Here is a 17,807-nt window from a genome sequence, read left to right as displayed (position 1 = left end):
AAGGAAAAGAAGCCAGGGGGTAAAGGAGGTTCACTGGGAGGTGCCCAAAAAGAGAGCAGATCGTGTGGGCTGGGTGTAGTCTGCTGCTCCATCAAGGTGTCTAGTGAGAAGGGATCTGCAGAACAAGTAGGCAGCAGGAAAAGAGATAAATGAAGTGGGACAGCTAAGTCAGAGCGGAACAAGGTGCTTTGGAAAAGTCTGAGATGTTTTAGAGTGGCCCACGGCAAAACGCATAAATTTTTTATTGTTATTTTTATGACTTTGGACACGGAATACCTGGAAATGGGAGAACAGCTTCATAACACACTGTCCCTTGATGCAGCAGGTCTGTTACAGGGGTTTATGCTTTTGTACCCCCTCTGCCCACCTTTGTCAGTGTCAGGCTAAGAAAGCAGAGCTGAGCTGCACAGGGACAGAGAGGAGGGAATAAGAATGTTCCTTTTCCTTACTCAATTTGCTGCCTTCAAACATTGCATTTTGAAAGCTGAGAAAATATCATTTAATAATTTTTGCTTTCCTGCACATTTCCCAAAACACTTGTTATTCTCTTGCAGCTGAAATAAGGTTGGTCATGTGGAAAAGGGTAAAATAGAAGTGTTTTATTATAGCTTCTTCTTTTACTAGTTCATGGAGTTAAAAAAAAACCACAGTGAGAGCAGCTGAAAGGCTAACTTAAATTTATGTTTGTTCTTGGCCTGGCACTATTTACAGGAGAAGTTGTGATGTTCCTTTCTGAACATTCTGGTAACTATTACCATGAAGGATCATGAACCTCAATTAATATTTGCAAATTCCTGCTTGTAAGTAAAAATAGCCAGAAGTTATTACCGTCCTTGAAAAACAAGGTTATTGACGTCAATAAAATATGTAATAACGTTATCCAGGAGAAATATAACGTCCCACAGGCAGAATGTCAGTGGTGTGAGAAGGAGCCACAAGTGAACATCAGTGTCTCTGTGTGTTCAAAGCTAAGCAGCCTCAGTGCATGTGCACACACTAAATTAATTGTTGTAATGATTGTTAGGGCTTGAAACCTTTTTGGTCTTGATGGCCAGATTTTCATGGTTAGGTGTCTGTAAATTTACTGACTTCTCTGCAGTTTTATAGAAGACCTGGGCTGCTTTTACACCCGTTCTGCTCAAACACAGCCTTTGCAGGGGAGCTGCCCATGACCTGCTGAGGGACTTCTCCAGTTCTCTCCTACTGACACTGGAACTGATGGCATCAGGTAATCCCTCTGTGCCAAACCCAGAGTTTTAGCAGTTCTACAAGGGAAAACATTCCCCAAGTCCTATGAGGAATTGATAAAATATGCTTTTAAAACAGGAAAGTGGGAAAGGGCTCCAAAGGTGGTTTTTAGACTCTACTGTTGTGATAGCTGAAGTTGCAAGATGTTGGCTTGGACTCGTGTCTTACTTGATGGGTTTTCCTTTTTTTCACCATTTTTATTTCCCACTTTCATTATGATCATCACTGCTGTATTTTTACACAAGTTGAAGCATTTATTTTCATTTTATATTTGTTAAATTGTGACAGTTTATGTACCCTGTGAGGTTAACTCCATCTTGTACATCACAAGGATTCTTACATTACATATTGGATCTGTTGGGATTCCATGGCACAGACTTCTACACTTGGCAAGTTCTTTTTTTTTTTCAGGGGAACAACTGTAAGTGAATTGATGTTTAGTGCTAACAAGTGCATAATAGCCTTTTCCTTTCTTCTTTTCCTTATTTTATTTCCATCATTGCCTGCGTTTTAATGGCCATACATCTCACAAAGTAAATTTAAGCTCTTAATTCCAGCTGTTACACGTATATGGAGCTGTACATTATATTGTCAGCCTGAAAATAGTGCTATACCTATTCAAGGTGCAGGACTATAAAGTGCCCATCAGTACAGTGATAAATTGCAGGGCCAGTCACACAGTTTTTTTCAGGATATCAAGTTGAAAAATAAGGAAAAGGACAATTACACCTCTGCTAACATGTGGTTACTGATGTGAAGTTATCCCAGGGACACATTTTGGAGATTTTCTTGGCTGAACCTCAAGGGATTTTTCTCCACACACCCCAAAACACATCATCTGTCTTGAGTGCCATCTTCATCCCTTCATGGCTGGAAGTGTCACAACCACCTGAGCATCACAAATTCATAATATTAGATCCTTTAAATAGTTTTCTTCTTTCCTGGACAAAATCCACAAAGAAAAGGAAACCTGTCTGTGGCTATGGAGAAGGTACTGCCACTGCCAAAATGTAGCAGGAAACAGAGAATTTGTTAATTCACTTTGATGTCAGAGGAACATCTCTAGCCTTGTGGCATTTGGTAGACCAGTAGCAAGAGATGTTTCAAAGAGAAATTCTTGTTTCACTTACCAACATCACTTTCTCTCCTATTTAAAAACACATCACGTGCAGCATTTTGTTGCTAGGTGCCTGCTTGGCCGAGAGCTGGTTTCTAAGCACGCTTTTATATTTAACTAACCCCTGCACAGCTTGTGAAACATTTTGCCCCCATGAGTTCTAATTTTCCCTTCACTGTTTTCTGTATTTTTGGGTAAGGAAAATTCCTTCTTTCTCTTCATAAATTTAATTGAGATAATATCTCTCAGCTAAATATAGGGGATTTACATCTCCTTGAAGCTAGAGAAATCGTGTGCAGTAGTAGTACAGCTGGATTGGGGCTGCTATCAGAAAATGTTGTGGGAAAGAAACCAACAAATTAAGCATTATTTAGTTTTAACTCTGTAATTTTTAGTTTTGCATCACTTAAAGAACTTTTTTTAATAAAGTAGAGAATTTATTGCTATTTGCTTATGATTCATGCAAACAAATTCCACAGAGATTCAAGGGAAAATAGAGGTAACAGAGAGCACAAAAGTCTGGGTTTCCAAGAGCAGAAGCCATGCACCTTTCCATTGATTTAAAATGGGCAGGAGTTAGATTAAAAGTTTCTTTAAGTTGTTAAGCCAACCTCCCTAAGAGGGGTTTGACTTCAGGCAGTTGTTAATTTGGGGCTGTCTCTGCCAGCACAGAGCGTTTGAGCAGACGAGGAGATCGTGTAGGAGGGAAATGCCCATGGTTTGTTCACAGGGATGGAAAGCTCCCTGCCAGGGACAGCCTGACTTCTTCTGGGGCACTCCAGTCTGGGAAGGAATATCACATTTCCAGTTGCTTTGCTTCCATGCTGCTTTTTTTTTTTTTTAATCAGAGGGGAAGGATGTTGCCTGAATTACACATAAAGACACCCCACTTACTCTGAAACAGCAGCAATTGAGAGCAATAAACCCACCATCCACAGTGGCCAGTTTTTCTTACAGAGCTTGAAGAAAAAGCAAAATTGAGGACAAAATGTTGGCATAACACTCTGAGTCTTCTGAAGTTGTTCTATCAGCTTGTGTGACATATTAACCAAAATTCTTCTAGGCTTCAGGGGCTGCCCTTGGAGTGCATCTGCAGCACTCAATCAATCAGATTGTATTGCCAGGATATAAGGGGTGATCAGAGAAATCTCTTCATACCTGGTATTAAACTAACAACAAGGCCATTTTATTGCTTTTCTGTAAAGGAAAGAATATTTTAACTAGGGAGAAGAAAATTTAGGTTCTGAGCTTTCCTATTTGGAATTACCATGAAGAGTTGGTTTCATTTCCCCCAGCAGCACCAATAAAATCAGGATGAAAAGTCAATTGCTTTTACTAAAGCAGCAACAGTCTGAGTAAATTGTTTTGCTGAAATTCTACTAAAATAATTTCAAATAAACCCAGATATTTACTCTCTGGAGTTTATCGTAGCGAGATTCTCATTTAGGGATAAAAAGTGATGCTAGTTCTGCAGTGGAGGATGAATCTGCCTGACTTGCAGTGTGATATATTCTGGAAATCCTCACAGAGTGTCTCTAATTATAAATACTGCAGGCAGCTAATTCATGTTCATTTCTGTGATTTGTAGCTGATGCTGGAGCAGAAACTTCCCTTTTCTCACTCTGGTCCAGATCAGATCAAGCTGTAGTAGCTGCATAATTAAATGTGAGCCCGTGTTTAAATGGAATTTACCTTTGCTTCCATCTCCCCTGCTTTTGGTACAGCATGGAAAGCTGGGGTTGATTCTCTGATCTCATCACAGTGCTTTCCCTGATGTTTATGAAGATATAGTGATTTAAACTAGCTCAAAATGTTCTTCTGAGATCAGCTTCTTGCATTTGTCATTGAAAGTTCATACTCAGTCTCCATCTGCTATGATAATATTTTTTAAACTTTGACTCTTTCTGATGATGAAGTTACAAGATATGCTGGTGATTACTAAAGGATGTAGCTCACTGACATTTACATACTGCTCTGGAAGAGAAATCTGCTGAATGGGATATATACTGCAATTACTGTGGTCCTTTTATTCTCATTTTATCTTTTTTCCCCTCTTCCGTTTTCTTTTTTTTTCCCCCTTTTCCTCTTCTTCTTTTCCTCTTCATTTTCTCTCTTTTCTCTTCTTTTCCCCTCCCTTTTCCCTCACATTTTTGTACCTTTTCCCTTCCTTTTTTCTTCTTTTTTCCTCTTCTTTTTCTCTTTCTTTTCTTTTTACTCTTCACTCTTTTTACTCTTATATTTTCAGGTATGACCATGCCTCTGTTCCATTTCACTTCTTTTCAGTTGTGCAGGGAATCAAAAGTGAAACCTGGGCTTCACTGATGGCAACAGCAGCGTTTTGTTGGCATAAACAGGACTGGGATTTTCCTCACTTGTTGCTGTTTTATTTGACCAGTCAGGGGAACATGATAGGACTTTATCAGCTAAGCCAAAATCTGTGTGAAATACACAGTAAACATGAATGAGGAGTTAAGGAGGAAGAGAAAGCCTCTTTTTAAAATGCTGTAGCTTTTATAACTTGGATAAATTTTCTTTACAGAGACACTAATTATAACAAATCCTTCCTTCCCTGTCCACTGTTAGGAAGGACAGGATTTTTTTTCAGGCTTTAACAAAAGTTAAGCTCTCAAGCTCTCTGCTCAGTGTTGACATCTGGAAATTTTTTGAGGCTGGGAATATTTGGAGAGTCTGGATTTAGCCAGGAGGCTCCCGGTCCTTCTGCAAAGCTTATGGAGCTTGTGCATCTCCACAGCCGTGGTGGGGCTGGTGTCAGCTGCAGGCTTTCACTTACTGGAGACTGGACAAAGGCCACTTTTGCAAAAGACATTAAAAGATTCTTGCCTGCAATTTCTCCTGAAAGTCTGCGACGTGTCTTGGAACGCCAAGGCATCCGAGCCTTTCCTTATGTCACCGTCCTGTTTTCTGAGGTTAAAACAGCGTTTTTGGAAAGAGAGATAAAGCTTTTCATGGGTCTGCACATCACTTGGGGAACTGGAGCCAAGTCCCTCAGCAATATAAACATTAGGCTGGGCTCAGCCAAGTTCCCTTTTACGAGCAGAATATTTGGCTGAATCCTCCGTGTTTCCCAAGGCCGGAGCTGCCGGGATTAACTCACGTTCTGATTTTGTGCCTTGGGCCTCTCTCAACTCCTGCTCATGCATGGAAACACTCGACTGGGAAGGGCAAAGCCTGGGATAACCTGTGCAAAAGTGGATTGTTGGCTTCATTCTGGAGCTCTCAGGGCACACTCAGGCACATCCTGGTTCACTGTGCACCGTGGATATCTTCACTGGCTTTAAGCTAGTTCTAAGAAAGGCCACTGGAGTTCGGGTGTTAACAAGAACTAATGGATATTTAGAGAGAATTGTGCCTCAGGGAAATGGTGCTGCTTCATCCTTACCTGGTACTGACCATAGCCTTCCAAATACCTGAAGCAGGCATGAGGAAAAGTCTTTCATTTTCTGGAATGGAACAAAGTTGGAGTTTTCTTCCTTTTCCCTCATTGCTCTGTGAGTTCCCTCAGGGCTTTTTTAGTTTCCCTCTGGGAGCTTCATAGCAGTTTTTGGGTCAAGCAGTGCAGCACTACTATACAAGGCAAACCTTGCAAGAAAGACTGTGTAACACCTGAGCACATGTGTTAGCTTGGCTAAAGTGCATCTAAACCCTGACTTTTCAGTTACCTACTGCACTACTACATAAATAATGCAGGATTCTTTCCAACTTGCCTCACCCTTACTTAAACCGGGGTGATGAGACCCATTTTTGGTGGTGAGAGTAACATTGACAAGAAAGATTCATCACCATTGGTTACTGCAGTATGTTGGTACAGCATTAGAATTTCATTTCTCCTATTTCCCAAGACTCAGCTCTTCCTGAAATTTATACCTGTACAAACTATTTGGAATGTATTCGGAAGAATGGAATTTTACATTTTTTAGGCTGTTCAGGGATAGCTAAGAGAAAGCATCATTTGTTGCAATAAAATAGTGCTCAGTTTTAAGTCATTGTAGGAGCTGTTTTCACATGTGAAGTAAAGCCAAGATGATTTTCAGACTCTTACTTCTATTTTGAACCTGCCTGCTGCAGGCAGCAGATACAAAACTGCTCATGTCCACTCTACTTCAGGAGCATCACATTCGGAACATCCCAATTAAACTGACACTGTTTGTGTGGCTCGGCATGGGGCTTCACCCTCAAATCATGAGTATAAAACATATGAGATGCTCATATGAGGCTTTTGTGTCTGTCTGTGAATAGCGAAAAATAAAGCATGCAGCTTGATGTTTCTGGGGAGGGAGATATCTTTCCAGTGGTAATGGAAAAATAATGTTTGTAGTGCTCATGTGTAGACAGAAAAACACATCTCAAGGCTTATTAGAGATAATGTCCATGCCTGATTCATATGCATGGTTCTATCTCTTTGTCTTATTTCAGTTCTGTTGCTCACAGGTTGTTTCCTATTAGTGATAACCCCAAATTGCAGATCTTGTAGGATCATTGTTTAGTATGTTGCTGCACATTTTCTTGGGGAGGAGTCAAAGCAGTGCTCAGATAATTTGCCTGCAGTGCTGTGTAAAATGTGAGAGCTGATACAGGCTTTGAAGGAGGTTTTAGTGAGACTTGATTTGGCTCAGCCTGTAAGGAAACAGAAACCCGGTCTACAACAGCACTGGCACAAGGCTGAGCTTTCAGCTCTCTCTAGAAGGCAGATTCTGCTGAATCTGTTCCACAGCTGCTTGCGCAGTTTTCAGTCCAGTAAGGCTCAGACATTTCTGTAAAAATACTCTGTACGTGGAAGTGTGGTCCAGTTGGGTGGTGGAGAGCTCAGCTTGCATATTCAGCAAGATTGCTCAGTATTAAACATGTTCTGTTCTCTTAAATTAGATGGACATAACACTTGCTACAAGAACCTTCATCAAAATTAATAAATCATGCACTGTGTTTTAAGCCAAATGCTGCTGTGGTCACAGCATGCTTCCTTCTTCCTCCCCCTGAGATGCTGAGCTATTGAAAGAGCCCAAGATGTGTTTCCTTGTATTCCTTTAGACTTTGTAATGCTTTTCTGTGTATGCCATCACATCACTGCAGGCAGGTAATCAATTGCAAGATTACACTTGAAAAGTGTATCAGTGTTTGTTATTTGTCTGGCAGAAGGATTTCTGTCCAAAGGGCCCCAGCACTGTTACATGCCCAGAGAGCTGTCATCTGCTCTAGATGTGCCTCTGACTCCACAGCTGTCTAAAGAGCACATGGAGAGCTAGAGAGATTTGGACGGCCCTGAAAAGCTGTTGAGATGCAAATCCAAAGCAGAGTCATACACCTGGGTGCCTTCACAATTATGCCTGATGTACCATGGTCCTGATCTGCAGGAGGTGAAGAGTTTGAGAGGGTTGGGAAGGTGGGTTCAAGGAGAAATTATATGAGGGGATGGACAGTGACTCTGCACCTGTTTTCCTGTAGCCTCCTCGGTGAGATGGTGATCATGTGCTCCAGCCCTCAGAGAGAACACCGAGCACCTGAAATGAGGCATCAAACAACACAAAATAATGCAAAAGGCAATAGATGAGCAACCCACTCAGTTTGGTTTTCTTCCAAGCTTGTGCCCCAGCAAAACAAGATGTCATTTTTCTGTTGTTCTCTTGGTCCTTTTTCTGTGCACGATGTGTCTTCGGCAGAAAAACTGCTGCCACAGTGACACACTAACCCAGTTTAGCCTCAGGTCCTTTTTCTGAGGGGTGGGGGAAAGAACAGACTGTGTGTGCCTGTGACAGTACTTTGAGATAGAGGGGACTAGGTCTGAGTCTTAGTGCATGCAATCCTTGCTGAGGGGGGTGACCTTAAAAATGTTAAATAGATGGAACAGGATTTTGTTAATCACAGATCTGAATTTTCTGGCATTCCTCTAAGGTTTTGCAGGCCTTTTATTGTCTTCTTAAAGTCTTGTGCACAGTTATTTTGGTCATTGTACACCCCATGCTGGGTTATTTTTACCCAGGGTAAAGAAATTTCTGTGTTTCTAATAGATGACACCTGGGTGAAGACTTGTCTAGACACTCCTTAAAATCTTGTCTGTAGGAAATGGGTTTTCAGCTTGAAGTAAACTCTCAGTGGAGACCAGAATGCTTGTAGACTGAGTATATATTGGCCACTCAAAACAAACTGTCCTATACTGCGGAAGAGATTAAACATGTGAAAACCAGAAAATTTCTCACCTTCGCCAGGCTTTGATCCTGTATCACCATGTATTAGTTAGTAAAGATTGCTCCTTTAATTGCAGGTATTTGTTCTGATTTGTCCTTGTTCACAATTTACTCTGAAAATCAGTAAATTAGGTACTTCATTCGCTCCTTTACTTGGGTAAGTTAAACACAGGAAATTGTCTGAGAGGAAACCTGTTAAAATTAGTTAATTATTTCCTCAAAAGTGTGGGAAAGGCAGAACTAAGGCTGGCTATGCTATCCAGGCACATAGGAGAAGGTGGGAAGAGATGAACTGTATATGTCCTACCCCTTGCCCTGCCAGTGTGAATCCTTTCAAACTGCTCAACAGGAAAGGGAGCCTCAAGATACAGCACTGCTAAAATTACCTGCACCTCGTTAGTAAGTGCAGGCTCCATCTTGTGAAACTCTGGCTTTGCTGGATAAAATGTTCACAGAAAGAGCTGGAAGTGAACCTCAGCAAAGTAGGCCAAGACTAAAATCCCAAGCCTTAGCTGACAAATGGAGTGGGTCTGAAATGATGGCACCAATGGTGTATTCTCAAGAGGGTCCCCACACACGGTAAATTTGAGCTCAGATTTGCTTGGGAAGGAGAAAACTGTGCTCTGGAGAGCTCGAGCACCTTTTCTACAACGTGGTACCTTCCTCCTCCCTCAGTTCCCATTACGCCTCCTCACTCTGACAGACAAAACCTTTGTTGACGTTCAGGCTCACAAAATCTCCCACTCTTTTAAAATTAGATTGTTACCTCAATGGGAGAAAGCCAAGTCTGTTAAAGCTGCAGCACCAGATACCTGTGAAGGCCCTGGTTTCATGCTTGGGTGCAGTTTGTTCCTTGGTACGTCCTGCCTCTCCAGAGGGAATCAACGCTCCTTTATCAGACATTCCTGGCATAAGATCGATCCCCTGAAGGTTGTAGCATTTTTAGAGAAGCATAAATGAATCACTGAACTGACAGCCCCTTCCACAGTTTAGTACATGGATTTCAGGAAGTGGAAAAATTAGCCATAAAGGAAAAATCTTTCATGTCCATCCAGTTCCCTGATCCTGATCCCTTAGAAAGGTTGTCTAACAAGACAATGCCTAACAATGTCTAAAAAGATAATTCTAAGCCATATTTATGGTATGTATGTGTACACATATATATGTGTGAGTTTTAGCTGGTTTTCAATCCCCCATGGCATATGCTTGACTCTAGACAAATCATAGAAGCTTTGTATTTGGGCCATTCCTCTTCCTCCTCATTGTCTTTCTGGATTTCCTTGTTCTTTCATTCCATGATTCTTTTTTCCTTAGGTTTCTGTGGGAGCAGAGGAAGGACACACAGCACAAGCTGTCGGCGAGCTGCCAGGTTGTTTGTCCTGTTCCCTTCAGGTTGTGCCATGGGTTGTTTTCATGTTTGGCTCAGTCATGCCAATAAACATTTGCAGATCACAGTGGTGTTTACTCAGAAAAGAAGCCAAAGGTCTCAGACTTAGAACATTAATACGTGCAAGGTCAGTGTTCTTGTGCTGAGCCACTGCTTTCAAATTCCTATGAATTATTCTGGATTTTTTATTTTACTTCGGTTGGCTTCAAATATCTCTTTGAACATATCTATTCATCAGCATCAAATCAAAAGCTTGGCAGCTATTTCTTGATTAAATAATTATTCCCAAACTAATAAACATCACAGCAGGGTTTAATTAATACATGTCAGTCATATGTTTTTTTTCCTCTCTGTTTTTTTTTTTCCTTCCTAAAAATACCATGTTCTGAAATTAGTATCTGCAGAATAAAGGTGTGGGCTTTTTTCTGCAGTGAGGCATGGGAAAGACAATTCAGGAGTCTGTTGACTGCATCTACTGCTTTTTCTGTTTAGGCATGGATATCTCATGTTTGAAAGTTTCCTGCTAGAAAAGCTGCAAAAATGTCTTTGAAAACCCTCCTTGCCCCTGTAGGACTATTGTCATCATAATAAAAACAACTCTGCTGCAACTTTATCTTTTATGAAAAATCTTCCACTAACAACTTAGTTTTATTAACCACCTCCCAGACCAGAACCCATGGAGAGACTGAGGCAGTGTTGGGGATTTAACTTTATAATTTAGAAATATTAAACCCATAAGTGCTGCCCAGGATTGTGTGTTTTGTAGTTTTGCATTTGAAGCATCTGAGCCGCTCTCAATATGCTGCCTAAGGATGTCAAGTGTGATGAAGAGATGTTGATACCTTTGACCCTAGATGACACAGCAGCAATTAAGAAACATAATTGCTTGGTTTTGTATTTAGTTCTTCTTTTGGTGTTGTTGGTGATGAATCTCTCTATATGCATAAGCTACAAATAACTTCAGCTACTGAGTGAAAAGTGTGTTTTAATGTAAAAAACCAGACAGAACTCCTTAAATTAGTCTAACAAAATAAAACAGCCTTTTAAATTAAGGGGTTCAGTGTAGTTTTCCTACTTAACAACCTGGTAGTTTTAGCATGTTCGTGTTCACACTTCCCAGAGACTTATGGGGCAATATATAGAAATCAGGCTTTAAAATGAGCAAGCAGTTACAGTCCCTCAAGTGGATCTCGCTGCCTGACCTTGATGAAATGAATATTCCTAATGTGCTGAAGGGATGGATAATTATTACCATATTTTGCAAGAAGTGCGGTTTGCTTTGAAGTTGGCAGAATCTTTTCCTGGGGACTTTGTAGGATTAGACTTTCTACATGAGCAAAATTGCTTCCTTTAAGGAATGTATTTCCAGATGGAGCGATACTCGGCTCGTGCACACCGAGATGCAGAATGACTTCAAACAGCCATGAGATATAATAAGAAGTGATATTATTCATAACCTCATCAAGAACTGCATCCATGGAGATTATGGAACGACCTCATCTTTTATTCGGACCGTGTCACGTATTCTGCCTTCAACAGGGGCCCCAGTGAAACACTGGCTGAGCTGATTAATTTATTTTCAATTTACAGGAAGACTTCCATGCCCATAAATATTTTTAGATATGTGCGTAGCTTTGCACTTAAGTAATGCCTTTGAAGGGGTATTGGAGAAATTATTAGTTCAATTTCTCCAGGAAAGAGTATTCATAAAGGTTTTGGAGTTTAATCTTATTGTATGGCTTCTTTGATTGCTGAGTCCTGCTTGCACTGCATCCTTTGTTCCCTTGGTTTTACAGGTCTAATCTTTGAAGGAGGAGAATATTATTTGGCATTCTGTGTATACTTCACTCTGTGTAAATGATCTGTTTTGATATTTGCTGGTTTTGTAGTAACTGAGTACTTAATTAATAGTAAATGTACAGAAATCATTAAATTTGTTTCCACGTGGAAAGTAATCCCAGGATTTTAAGAAGGCTGAGTTTCCTATCTCCTGTTGAATATGCATTTCCAAGTGTGCTGGATGGTTGAATGATGTGTTTTTAAATGAATACATATGCTTTACGACAATTAGACAAAATTTGAACAAAAATTTGTCAAACAAGGAGGGCAGTGAGAAAATCCCCGTGTTTGTGGCAAGAGTTTTCTGCCAACCTTGGCAATGTGCTGAAATTCCAGGAGAACTTTGGGCTGCGGTGATGTGTGCCTTGCTGTGGGGAGGAATCTTGGTGCCTTCCCCTGTGGAAAGGGAATTTCTGAGCAGCTCTGGAGCAGCCCAGAGCATCCCTCAAGGGTTGATGAAGTCAGTGGTCAGGAGAATTCCCACTGGGCTCTGCTGAAAGTTCCACTGCGGAGAATGGGGAGACCTTTGGGATGTATCTGAGGGGGTTTTTACCTGCAGGGCCACGAAGGAGAGGCCGTGCCTGAATTTACAGCCGGGGATTCTCAGCCAACTGCGCCTCTGTAGCTGTAACTCACAGCTGGAAAGGCAGGGGCCTTTAGGAAGCCTGAAATGAGGAGTGAGCGCAGACCCAAGGGAATGGTGCTGTGGCTCTGAGGTCACAGGAGAGGAGCATCCAGCAGCCTGTGCCCCACAGCCCCAGCGAGGGGCTGCAGCTCCTGGCTGGGCCCAGCCACTGCTCTGGGTGTGTATTGCCAGGCAGAGCTGGGAGTATGAATGAGCTGCTTCTCAGGAGGCAACAGCTGAAGAAGCTGAGGTCTTATTTAACCCAAATCCTTCCTCCCAGGAGAGGATCAACTCCACCCTGCTGAATGCAGCATTGTTCTCCTTGTGGCCAGACTTCATGGGAACCCCCACAGGACAGCTAGGCTAAGCTGAGGGCTGGGGATGTCTGTCAGCCTATTGTTGCTGGTCTGAATTCCCTGATAAAACGTCTCTCTCGGGTTTGCCATACACAGCTCTCAGCAGCATTTCACTGGCAGAGGATGGGCTGAATTTCCCAAGCTCTTGAGGCTCTTTGCAGCTCGATCCTGGGATGATTTTTACGAGCAGATAGAAATGTTTGTACTGCCAGAGAGGCGCAGGATCTGAAAGCACATCTTGTCTCCCAAGATTGTAGCTCTTAACTTGCTGATCAGATGAGTTTACCTGTGTATAAGTTTGGATATTGTTCTGCATTTTCCCCGCAGTGGTGTGGGCGATTCTGTGTTCAGTACCAGCCATTGCTGCTCAGTGTTGGGCAAAGTCCCTCCTGGTTCTCAGGAAAATGTGTGGCACTGGTTTTCCTTTTTGCTGTAACCACTTTACTACATAATATTGGACAAAATTCTCCAGGGTGCTGTGTGTTAAAGCAGTGTGAAACCCATTGACTCCTTCTCTTCAGAAAGTATAAAAATAGAGACAGCTCTGCAAGCAGAGCACTTTTCCCAGAGTAGAAATAGATGAAATATGAGGGACCTACACTGCAGAGTGTTTTGGACAGCTTTTAATGACCAGCAGTCATTCTTGTGCTAATCTGTCCCTCTCTAGGAATATTTCCAGTTACTCTTGACTTGTGCAAATTCATTTTATTTTCTTCCCTCTGCTGTCAGGCTGTTGCTTAATATCAGCCGGCAGGTGAGAGCTCTCAGGGCTGGGAGGCAGCAGAAATAAATATTCCAGTGGGAAGGGAGACAGATGTGTGATCACTGCATCAGCTTAAGGAGGGCTGGGGAAGAAGGTGTCATTTATCAAACCCCATTAACTTTGCAAGTACTTTCTGCTTCACAGATGAATCTGGACGTTTTCATTACGTAGTAGACAATGACTTGGGTCAGCTGCATAATATAAAACATTTGGGAGTACATTAAAACATTATCTGACAAAGCTTTTCAAAAAAAACAAAAACCAAACCCAAACCAAAACAGGTCCCAAGTGCATTTGTATGAGCTATTCTTCATTAAAACAAATAACATTTGTCTCTGTTCAGAGCCAGAGGAGAGAGCACTTTATTTCATCTTTGCTGATAGGGATTGTCTTCTTTTTCCTGCTTACAACTCTGCTGTAAAATTATGTCTTTTCTTTCAAAACTTGCATTGTTGCAATAGGTTTTCCAAAGAAGTAGTTGGTAAACTTTCCTTGCTCAAAGCCACACTGTGAGTAAAATATGAAAGGGCTGCTTTTTTATATAATTTCTAGTTCCTATTTTATTAAACATGTACATTTTAGCATTAAGCTTTTTTTTTGTTGTTGTTGTTGTTGTATTTTATTATCACAAAACTCATAGACTGTTATCTGGGAATAAAAGAATACATATAAACCTTAAGTTTAAAATGTCCTATGGAGGTATTGGGCAAATTATAGTAATGGCACAGTTTGCATTCTCTGCAGTTTGTACATTAAAGTATTAATGTGCACCTGCAGTTTTTTCTAAATAATTTTCTAATAATTTTCTAAAAAAAATTATTGTGAATGCAAAATTGCTACAGCCCATTTACACAGGTGCCTGTGGCAATGACTGGATATAGTTAAATGTCCCTGCTGGGAACATGAGCATCAAGAGCTCACTTTATATTCAGCTATGAAGCGTAGCTTTTCTTAATTTTAATGTTTGATGGCACAGACTGAAATAGATGCGTTATGTAATGCTAAAATAGGAGAGAAAGTTGAAGCAGAGTTGAGAATCCAGCCACCCCCACAACGTAGGTGTCTACGAGTCTGGGGTTGCATCTGAATCAGATGATGAGAGCCTGAAGTTTTCCAAAATGTCAGAAGTCCCAGTACCAAAATTAAATGCAGACACATAAAGGGACTAAGAAAAACAGATGGGGGAGATGTAACCCTTGAGACTTGATTCCAGCTTTTGCCCACTTTGGGGCGTGGAGAGTAGATCTGTAAAGGTGTTTTGGTGGTGGAGGGAGGAGGTGCTTGCAGGAGTCCCAGCAGGCACCTGTGGGCAGATACAGATTTTGGTAAAGTCACCAAAAAAACTTTTAGAAAATGTTTATTCTTTCTTTTATAAATTAGGAAGAAACTTCTGAATATGAAGCCTGTACCTGATCTGTCAGGTGAATTTTAGTGCATTAATTTACCTCCATGTACAAGAACCAGTAGCAAAACGTGGTAAATAAAAGTGATAAAAAGGTGGCTACAGAGCAAAGATTCATTCTTGTGGTTGGGTCTTGCCTGAGGTGTGGTTTGGTTTTCTCCAAGTTGCTCTTTTTCCGTCTCTTAATTGATATCCCACTTTCATTAACGTATGGAAATGCAAATGTTACATGGGATGAAGATGTTTCACCAAGAAGGTTCATTAACGATTGAGGCAGCCAATTAATAGCACTGACTACGAGTACCAGAGCAAGAGATGGTTTTTGCGTAGGATTAAACTGCAGCACTGTATCCAAAGTGAGACACACGGATGCCAAGCCTGTATCCAAGTCCACAGACATCTCCAGAGCAGAGCTGGACACCGCTGCTGCTCGGAGAAAATGTACAAGAGGAAACTCAGGAAGGCAGATCCATCTTGGAAAAAGAGAAATCACATTGCTGTGGTGTCGTATTTCATCTGCTTTCGGCTTCAGCCACAATTTTCTTCATAAAAGTAAAATTCTGTCAGATGTTACTTGGCTGCCTGACTGATGAAATGATGCCATTCCCTGCCTTGCACAGTTCCCACACTGTTCTTCTGGAAGCAGGAGCTACCTCCTCCTGTTCCCCGAGTGTCTGATCCTGAGTATTTTGTTAAGCCAGATTTCAGGTCTTGATCTCTGGGCTCTGCTGGCACCAAAGCTGCACAGCTGGCAGTCAGTGCTCTGGGTTTACTTCAGCACCTGACACAAATTAGGCTCAGGTTTTACTGCTGCTCCTGCTGGAGAAGGTCTTGCCTCTGTCCTCAGCTCATTTAAAACGTGCTAATTGCTCCGTGGTGTTCAAGTGGATGCAGGGGGTGAATGTTGCACCTGCAATAGGCCTGAATTTTCTCCCACTGAAATCTTTATGCACTGCTGCAGAGCAGTTCCTCTTGAGCTCGATTTCCAGACATCAGTGGGGTTTTACTTGTCCATAAACTTCAGGATTGCTTGATGTTTATTCTTTTCAAGTTACTAAATAGTGAAAAATATATATTGCCATGCATCACGATTATGCCTCATGAATGTAATCTCATATACCAGAACAAATGGAGGTAGAACAAATAATTTGAAATAATTTGAGTATGCAGAAAGTTCATTAGGAGTAAAATCTCATTTTCAGTGTTACAAAACAATTCAGCATCATTAGTATATTGTTGTTTATACATAGTTATGAACTTACATCAAATATTTATATTGGCTTAATTTGGAGCTGACATTCAGAAGACTGCACTGATTTACAGTGATGAATCCAGGTAAATAATTCTAATCTGTCTGTATTAAAATTCCTTTCTGCAATTAAGCATCATTTTAACTTAGAATTTTGCTCCAAGTTGCAGCGTGGATTCCAGCCTCCTTTTGTGCTCTCTTCCCTTTCCTAGGAAAAGCGTGGAAGGTGCTGTTGCCATGTCTGTTTCCAGCACACACTGTTTATAGTTCTGCTGTAATTTTAATTTCTCTGAGCAGCTCTGGGTGTGCCTTCAAGCCCTGCAGATATGTTTTACCAGATGAAAGCAAAGCATTTTCATCAGAACGCACCCTGGTAGATGCACAGCACCCTCCAGAGCCTGCCTGCCAGCTTGACATGGTAACATTGGGTACAGAAAGCCACACTGTTATGCTTTTAAATACTCACCTGTGTCGTTCTATTCCAAGTAAGACTTAAGTTTTGAAAAACACTTGACACATTGAATGTTTGGTCCTTGAGCAGCTCCTGGTTGGACTCAAAACAGCAAAAGCCTTTCTGTAGCCAGATTGGTGGGACTCAGGTCTCCATCTCCTTGTTCTCAGCATCCATCCTGCTGCTGAGGGCCCAGGGCTGGAGCTGCTGCCTCAGCACAGTCCTGCTTTGAGTGACTTCAGAATTCAGAGTTAGCTGTGAAACATCCCTCTGGTTTATCAGCCCCCTCAGGGACACCGTTGCTTATCGTCCCTGCTCCCATTTCTCTTCCGATCTTAATTAATCTCTGTCAAGCAAAGCCACAAATTACTTGTCAGATCAATGACTGGATTCCTCCTGCTCTGCCTTGGGCTTTCAGGAAGAAAGGATCTCACCCTGGGTGGATTATCAGAGTGGATTATTCTGGGTTCTGCCACCAAGAATAAGGAAAACCTGATCAGGCAGCTGCAGGTCAGTGCATGCTTTCTATCGAGCCGTAGGGAATGAAATCGGCTGCTAAAGACACGCTCCAGTTTGGGAGCTAAACAGGAGTCTGCAAAGCATCTGAGATTCCAAGCCGTGTACTTTTATAGGCATTTCTAATCAGTTGCACATATTAAGGCTTTGACAGGCTTGGTGAAGTAGGTGCTCAGGACATTCAGTTTATTAAGCTGGAGATTATTGAGTTTCCTCTGAATTCTTTAGGTGATGTAGTGTCACTCTTGTGCTTATCACGTGCAGCTGGCTGTGTTTGGGGGTCATGTGTGCAGCAGGTAATAAATGCTGTAACTTGGTTTGCCTGCATTACTCCAAGATCCTGGTCTGAAAGGATCAACAGGATTTGGAAAACCGTGAAAGCTTTGTTGCTGTTGTTGACTTGAATTGCTGCAGCATCGATTTGTTGTCCCTGAGGCAGAATTTCTGTGCAATATCTCTCTATATTTATTGCTAAAAAGAAAGACTCTTAAGTTACAGGTTATTAATTCTGTCTTAGGCACTTGCTGCAGGATGGAACTGGAATTTAGCAGAGTCTTGTCTTTGAAGTGTCATAAATGTATTTCTGCTACATTTTATTAACCTTTCTCTGTAATTAAAAAGCTAATGGCAGTGAGAACTGAGAGTGAGTCTAGT

At 41.5% G+C, this 17,807-nt stretch overlaps 1 protein-coding gene and 1 long non-coding RNA gene across 8 annotated transcripts in view; one reads left to right on the top strand and one right to left on the bottom strand.

Moving 5' to 3' along the window:
* PLCB1 (phospholipase C beta 1) overlaps window positions 1-17,807 on the top strand; it is a 378,787-nt gene that overhangs the window by 201,165 nt on the left and 159,815 nt on the right. The gene's annotated exons all lie outside the window — the stretch shown is intronic.
* On the bottom strand, window positions 13,306-15,708 carry LOC147655161 (uncharacterized). Its single transcript, XR_015282049.1, has 2 exons — window positions 14,945-15,708; window positions 13,306-14,838 (listed from the first exon to the last, which is right to left on the bottom strand). It is a non-coding gene; the product is annotated as an uncharacterized LOC147655161 (long non-coding RNA).

The sequence above is a fragment of the Cyanistes caeruleus genome, chromosome 2, assembly GCF_971803275.1.
Source record: "Cyanistes caeruleus chromosome 2, bCyaCae1.hap1.1, whole genome shotgun sequence".
Lineage (NCBI taxonomy): Eukaryota > Metazoa > Chordata > Aves > Passeriformes > Paridae > Cyanistes > Cyanistes caeruleus.
This window is presented reverse-complemented; position numbering and strand designations above follow the sequence as displayed.